We start from the raw sequence: 8,551 nt of genomic DNA on the forward strand, positions 1-8,551 counted from the left end.
ATAGCCTGCTACAGACCACCCTCCCAAACACAGGGACCCCACTCGGCCTTCCTGAGAATACTGGAAAATATGAAGGTCTCTCCAAACACCATTATATTGGGCGACTTCAACTACCCAAACATAGACTGGGAGCATTACTCTAGCTCCAACACCATAGCCCAAAGGTTCCTAGAATTTATAAACTCAAATGCTATGGAACAACTTGTTACCACTCCCACAAGAGGGGAAAACATACCGGACCTGATCATCACCAACATGGGGACACTATGCTCCAGACCAGAAGTGTATCCCTCACTGGTAAGATCAGACCATAAACTAATCTCACTGGATATTCACATCCCGACCCCACCCCTGCCCAGAAAACCACAGTGAAAAACTTCTCTAAAGCAAATTTCACATGCCTCAAAACCGAGGCGAAATCCTTCAAAGCCCCCGGGCCTGTGGAAAATATGGCCCAGACCGCAGAATCCTTTATAAACGCATTCTATGAACACCTTCAGGAATGCATGGATCATGCAATCCCAAATAAAACCAAGACCCAATCCTCCAAAGGCAGACATCCTGTCTGGTGGACCCCAGCCATAAACAAACTATACAATAGAAGGAGTAAGCTACTACATGATAGAGCAAAATACCAAAAAGGGAAGGCATCTCTGATCAGTATTAGCAAAAAAACTACGGGCACTCATAAAATCGTCTAAGGCCAGCTTCGAGAGAAAATTGCACAGGACACTAAGGATAATCACAAGGCTTTCTTTAGTTATGTTAGGAACCTGGGTGGGAATTCCCAGATATGCTCAGAATTAGTCCAAAATGACAAAAAATACACCGAGCCCACAGACATTGCCAACATCCTAGCTGACAGGTTCAGTGCAAACTCCCCCCCCCCTCCCCACCAAAAGGGCAAATATCTATCCCAACAGAGTGCTGCCCCCCTGACATCTCAGATGCTCAGGTAAGAGCTGCCCTCTCCAAAGCAAAAAACACAGCATCAATGGGACCAGATGGTGTCCCGGGCTGCGTCCTACATGAACTCCAAGAAGAGCTAAACCCAAACATAAAACTACTGTTCAATCTTAGCCTTACTACAGGATATGTACCCAAAAAGTGGCGTACAGCAACAGTGGTCCCTCTCCACAAAGGTGGTGCCTCAACGGATCCTGGAAACTATCACCCCATAAGTCTGACTAGCTTGGTCTGCAAAGCTATGGAAAGGATCATCATGGACCTCATAAATAAAGATATTGGGGACCTACAGACACTGGATCCTACCCAGTTTGGCTTTGTTAAGGGCAGATCCTGCCTCTTAAACCTGGTTGATTTCTTTGAAACAGTCACCAAGGCCATTGACGAGGGGAAGGTGGTCCACACAGCCTACCCGGACCTCGCAAAAGCCTTCGATACAATACCCAACTCGGGCATTATAGATAAGCTCACCAGATTAAATATAAACCCCTATGTCACTAGATGGGTTGCAAACTGGCTCAAGGACAGAACCCACATGGTTAGAATTGCTGGAGCCATATCAGACTCCAAACCAGTTACAAGTGGTGTCCCACAAGGCTCAGCCCTGGGACCTCTCTTGTTCGGTATATATTTCGTGGTACAGGCCAACATGGAAGGACTGTGGCTGACCAAGTTCGCAGATGACTGCAAACTGGGCACCATAATCAACTCTCCAGCTGACACAAGCATCCTCCAAAAGGGCCTCATAGAAACAGACAACTGGTGCCAGAGCCATGGCCTCAAGCTAAACGCCAAAAAGTGTATAGTCATCCCCTTTGGCAAAAACAAAGTGCCCACAAATTACCACATAGGTGGTAATCTATTAAGTGCAGAAGAAGTCATTAGGGACCTGGGGACCCAAGTTGATAGCAATCTCTCATTTGACAACCACGTGGCCAAAGTGGTTAGAAAAACATTTTATATAGCCCACCTAGTCATGAAGGGATTCACATCTAGATCAGGGGAGGTCATCGTGCCTCTTTACTCATCCCTCATCAGGCCCATAATTGAGTACAATGCCCCTTTTGGGATGTACCTTACCAGACACCTGCAGCAACTGGAAAGACCCCAAAAGTACCTCACCAAGAGGATCAAAGGGCTCAAACAGATGCCATATGCTGCCCGGTTAAAGAAACTCCAGCTCTACTCAGTGGCATTACGCCTGCTCAGAGGTGATCTGTGCCTGACGTATAAAGCCATGTCCAACCCGGAATTAATGGACATGCTGCACCTCAGAAAATCCAAATCCCATCGAGCTACGCGCTCGAGAGACTTGAACCTCAGCACTGAAATAAATAGGACATGCTGGAGGGACAGATTCATAACCCAGAGGCTCCCTTCACTCTGGAATAAAATTCCAGTCCAGGTTAGGCAGAGTCCTACATTGACTCTCTTCAAGAAGAATCTTGATGAGTGGATGGGAGATTGTAGGTTTACCCCGGGTATCACTTCTGTGTCACTGTTAGACAGAGGCACAGTATACTAACCTCAAAAAAAGGCATAGCAAAATTAATTTAAAATGGGTGGCGAAAGCCAAACACACTCTGGCTAGGCTTATAAATGCCCTAGGGCAGATAGCCTAGTATGAACCTATGAACCTATGACATATGTCATGGCAAACTCCACTTACAATGTGTGTTGAAGGACAAACACACTCTCCAACTAGCATTAGACATGGACTAGGGCACATCGCTAGTGTTTGCAAATGTACACCTATGTTGTGGAATACACTACCAATGTTGGACAAGCCTGGTTTAAGTAGTTCATATCTGAACAGAATGCAACATGGTCAGATGTACACAACTGGCCCCTAACCAGGCTGTTGTGCTCACTATCGAAATGTAAAGCACTGATAGCACTAAAGCCCAGGATACTGTCCACCACAGTCAAAGTACTACCAGTACACTATACAGTACTACAGTGTTAGGTCAGTGTGAAAGGATGTTGACAACTGTATGCAAAGTATCCCATGCAAACACTGCAGGCACAGTATAATCCTGTTGTGTTCACACACAAAGCAGTTGTACAGTAACTACACAACATGACACACAAGACACAACCATAAACGGGTGATATTTGTTGAAGTTCACACTCATCCACAAATGTGGTGGGCTGCAGAGTTCAACATATGGAATGCTCACACTGGGCATGCTCACACACTTTGATAAATGAGACATATATCAGACAACATGCCATGGGAAGGCTGAACTGGGCATGCTCACACACTTAGGCCAAATCTCAGTTTAGCAGTTGGACACACATATCTGGTATTTTAACGTGTTATTCCAGGAACCAACCACATTACAGCAGTCTGCCCAGTGCACACAGTTAAATGACTACAGAGACATACGTGATATAGTGGATCCCTCCCATATGCAAACATCTTCCACAGATGCACAAGTTGTTCATACAAACAGGGAATGCTATGGCAATAAAGATGTGCAAACAGTCTATCAGCAACAAATAATGTGCATTTGACAATTAAACATATGGGTGTAGAGGTCAACACTAGGCTGTTTGCCCTAGGGAATGACAGCTTAGCCAGAGTGTGCTTGGCGTCTTCCTCCCCACAGGATGCACATTCCCCTTTCTAAACACCGATGATGTCAGCACCCTATAAGTACAGCAGGAGAAAAGAAACCTCCCAGTAATGCGAATAGCGTGCTCCGCTAATGCGTCCGTCACAAGTGTCATAACATAGTTAGGTAGGGGTTTGAATCCTGCAAATGCTCAGTGTGTGTGTGTGTGTGTGTGAGTGAGGTTGGTGTGTGTGTAAGTCTGTGGGAGAGAAATGTCCCTTTTGGCAACTGGGAAAACACACTACATGATGCACATTCCCCTTTCTAAACACCGATGATGTCAGCACTCTATAAGTATAGCAGGAGAAGGGAAATCTCCCAGTAATGCGAATAGCACGCTCCGCTAATGCGTCCGTCTCAAGTGTCATAACATAGTTAGGTAGGGGTTTGAATCCTGCAAATGGCAAGTGTGTGTGCTTGCCTGAGGGGGATTCATGTGTGTGCAATTGTGTTAGGAAAATGTCCCTTTTGGCAACTAGGAGAACAGACTACAGGATGCACATTCCCCTTTCTAAACACCGATGATGTCAGCACTCTATAAGTAAAGCAGGAGAAGGAAAACCTCCCAGTAATGTGAATAGCGCGCTCTGCTAATGCGTCCATCTCAAATGTCATAACATAGTTAGGTAGGGGTTTGAATCCTGCAAATGGCAAGTGTGTGTGTTTGGCTGAGGGGGAGATTAGTGAGTGTGCAATTGTGTGTGAGGGAAATGTCCCTTTTGGCAACTAGGAGAACAGACTACAGGATGCACATTTCCCTTTCTAAACACTGATGATGTCAGCAACCTATAAGTACAGCAAGAGAAGGGAAACCTCCCAGTAATGTGAATAGCACACTCTGCTAATGCGTCCATCTCAAGTGTCATAACATAGTCAGATAGGGGTTTGAATCCTGCAAATGGCAAGTGTGTGTTTTTGGCTGAGGGGGGTTAGTGTGTGTGTGAGGAAAATGTCCCTTTTGGCAACTAGGAGAACAGACTACAGGATGCACATTTCCCTTTCTAAACACTGATGATGTCAGCGCCCTATAAGTACAGCAAGAGAAGGGAAACCTCCCACTAATGCAAATAGCACACTCTGCTAATGCGTCCGTCTCGACTGTCATAACATAGTCAGACAGGGGTTTGAATCCTGCAAGTGTGTGTTTTTGGCTGAGGGGGGTTAGTGTGTGTGAGGGAAATGTCCCTTTTGAAAACTAGGTGAACAGACTACAGGATGCACATTTCCCTTTCTAAACACTGTTCAGCTGAAGTTGTCTGTTTCTATGATGCCCCTTTGGAAGATGCTTGTGTCGGCTGGAGAGTCGATTATGGTGGCCAGTTCGCAGTCATCTGTATATTTGGTCAGCCACAGTCCATCCGTGTTGGCCTGTACCTCCAATAAATATATACCAAACAAGAGAGGTCCCAGGACTGAGCCTTGTGGGACACAACTCGTAACTGGTTTGGAGTTTGGCATGGCTCCAGCAATTCTAACCATGTGGGTTCTGTCCTTGAGCCACTGTGCAATCCATCTAGTGACACAGGGGCTTATATTTAAGCTGGTGAGCTTCTCTAGAATGCCCAAGTGGGGTATTGTTGTGAAGGCTTTTGCGAGGTCCAGGTAGGCTATGTGAACCACCTTCCCCTCGTCAATGGCCTTGGTGACTGTTTCAAAGAAATCAACCAGGTTAAACCTGGTAGTGCTGGTGTGCTCTCAGTAGCCCTGAACCAGGCATCTGTTACTGCACAGATATCGATGTTCTCCATGCCAAGGAGAGTTTCAGGTGCATGCATCTGGAGGTTTAGACTTCTGGCGTTGGGTAGCATTACTCTTAGTTTCTTATCCCTTGTGATACCTATGAAGGTGGGTTTGTCATTTGAGCCTTGCCTAACATAGGCACTATGGGGTAGCAAGAGCCTTTGCCAATATCTGAAAGCCCAGGGGTGACAGGTGCAGGCCGTCCCTAGTGAAGCAGGTAGTTCAACAGAAGATGAATATGTGAAGGTGTAGTGCCTGTGATTAGTTAGCAGTAGCATATATGACTGCTCACGTGGACACATGCCAGGTAAGTCATATGCACTGTGTCACAGGCAATGTACATGTGAACAGGACAAACAGTGACATCCTGTCAAGTGGAACATGGACATACATATAGTAAGCTATGCAGATGGCACTAGGAGTCCACAGAAGCTCTATAACTATGCATTGCAGGTGTGATCAGTATTCCAGGGTAATTGCAAGCAAACATGCATGCAAACAAAGCTACAGTAAACAGGGCTGCATGTAGTCCATTGTACAACAAACAAGCTGTACCACTTCCAGTAGGTAACACTGCAAATATGTAGGCACTATGCACATGTACATGGAAATACACGGGTCAGATGGCTAGGGTCCAGTCTCAGCGCACACAAGTGTACAGACCATGTACTGTCAGGATGTACAATAACTGGATGGAAACCCATGTGCTCATACCTGCAGTAATACACATGTCAAATAACAGACACTGAGCCTTCACTCAGTGGTTCCATACTTAGTAGGATGTATGCTACCTGGCCTGCCACTACAGTATCCCTGACATATATGGGGACTCTCCCTCCTGTGACAGTTAGTTTTGTGTGTTGGGGCTGTCTAGCATGGTATGAGATGTGAGCATGCAGTGCTAGGGTGCTCCTGTGTGTCCTGTACCAGTCGTGTAGTACTGCACACATATCAACATCCTCAAACATCTGCATTGCAGAGTCCAGTGTGGGCAACATGCCACTTGCAATTTACATGTCCATCATTGCGTATTACTACATTCATTACCTTATCCCCTGTGCTACCTATGTATGTAGCCTGCTGTTGACATCATTACCACCAGTATGCCAACATGTGCAGATGATACACTATGGTACTTACCATGGGTGTAGACAACAGTACATGACAATCACACACTTACTGCATCAGGCATGCTGTGATATACCCACAATTAATTCAGCACACAGTACTGTTAACAACATGATACTATTACTACACATCTATGTGGTCACCCTGTGCATCAGCAACATGTTAACCTGTACCTGCACAGTTGTTACAGATTGCAGGAGGTGGCACAGTTTCATCATATGCACAGGGTGTGAACTTGGTATGCCTGAGTCAGCCACCGATACCACCGATTAACATGTATGTGTATGTGTGTTGGTGAGGGACAGCAGTAGAAGGTGGGGCAATGTTGATGCAGTGTGTGTGTGTATGCGGTAGCCCTAGGTGTGGTCAATTTGCATGTGTGTATGGATGCACACAGTTCCACCTCATGGCTGTCATATACTGGTGTCTGTGGACAGCCACAGACTGTACCTGCCAGGTCATACAGATTAGTGTCTCTGGCCATGGACACGGTACCTGTGCCTTGCAGGGGTGCTACGGACCATATCCGGTACCAACCTAGACTGGGTACTGTCATCAGAAGCAGGTGTTCATTGACTGGACACAGATCCCTGTCGGACCTGGCCAGAGCCATGTGCATGTGGGCTCCTGGGGCGGTCTGATGACAGTACAGACCCAGCATTGCTGGGGCTGCTGCTGGCACTACAGGGGCGGCCGCAGCCCTGTTGTCATCCGCGACGACTGCCAGCTGCTGCTGTTGCTGGCATATGGCCACGTCGACGCCTCAACCACCCACCATCGCCCTGGCTCATGGACATGTAGTTGTGGAACCGGTCTAATATATCCCCACAACATCTGTCTATGACATCGGTGAAATCACGGATGGCAGCCGCAATGTCATGCATACTGTCAGTCATGGCTGTGCGACATGCTGTCAGCTCCCTCAGACCTCATCTAGTGTACCGTTCCATACGTGACTGTGCCTGCATGACAGCCCGAAACATAGCTGAGGTTGTAAGACCTCTCTGGGCACGTCTGACAGGGGCAGTACTCTCATGGATGCTCCCACGAGAACCCCTGGACATCTGTCTGTGTGGTACCATCTCTGGGCCATGCCCATGGCTGCTGTGTGGGGAGGCATGTGCCATAGATACCACATTACCCTGGTCAATGCCCACTGTATGCTGTCCATCACCTAGGGACATTGGTGACAAAGGGTGTATTGGCAGGATAACTGTGCGCATTGATGGGGTTGACAGCTGTGTACTGTCAATCGGCTGACCAATGATGGACCCTGGCATACCTTCCTGTGCCATTACACAGATGTCATCATTATCAGTACCCACAGCACCTGATTCAGGTTCCCTGCTACATGACACCAGAGCAGCACCAGAACCTGTGGGAGGGAAACAGGAAACACAGTTTACAATGTCTACACATTACCAGTGATGCACACATGCACACGTGCACAGGTGCACACATGCACAGGTGCACACATGTACACATGCACACATGCACAGGTGCACACATGGACACATGCACAGGTGCACACATGTACACATGCACAGGTGCACACGTGTACACATGCACACATGCACCGGTGCACACATGCACACATGTACACATGCACACATGCACACATGCACAGGTGCACACATGCACACATGCACACAGTTTCACACAATTGTACAGCACTCAGTATGCGTGATATCAACACACAGACACAGACACACCTACATGCATACAAAGAGCACTACTAAGTGAGCCAAATAGTACTATTACTATCAAGACTATTACAGGAATTGTTAATACACACTCACCAGCATGGATAGGCTGCATTGCTGTTATACCAGAGGGACCTGCAGACGTGAAGAAACTAATGTCAGTGGGCACAACTGTGCCATTGTTACTGAGTATGATACAGGTCAGTAGTACAACATTGTTAACCACAAAAAAGTAAAAATAAAAAGCAAATTCAAATCCACAAATTAAACGAAAATACTGAGCGCTTTCACCCGCTCGACTACCTGCGGGTTTCTTCAGAGTACATTAAACAATTCTCTGCACCAGCCTTATATACTAACTTAGTGACTTGTTAGTAAGTTGTTAGTAAATTAATT

This window comes from Protopterus annectens, chromosome 14.part0 (genome assembly GCF_019279795.1).
Source record: "Protopterus annectens isolate FY-2018-M chromosome 14.part0, PAN1.0, whole genome shotgun sequence".
Lineage (NCBI taxonomy): Eukaryota > Metazoa > Chordata > Ceratodontiformes > Protopteridae > Protopterus > Protopterus annectens.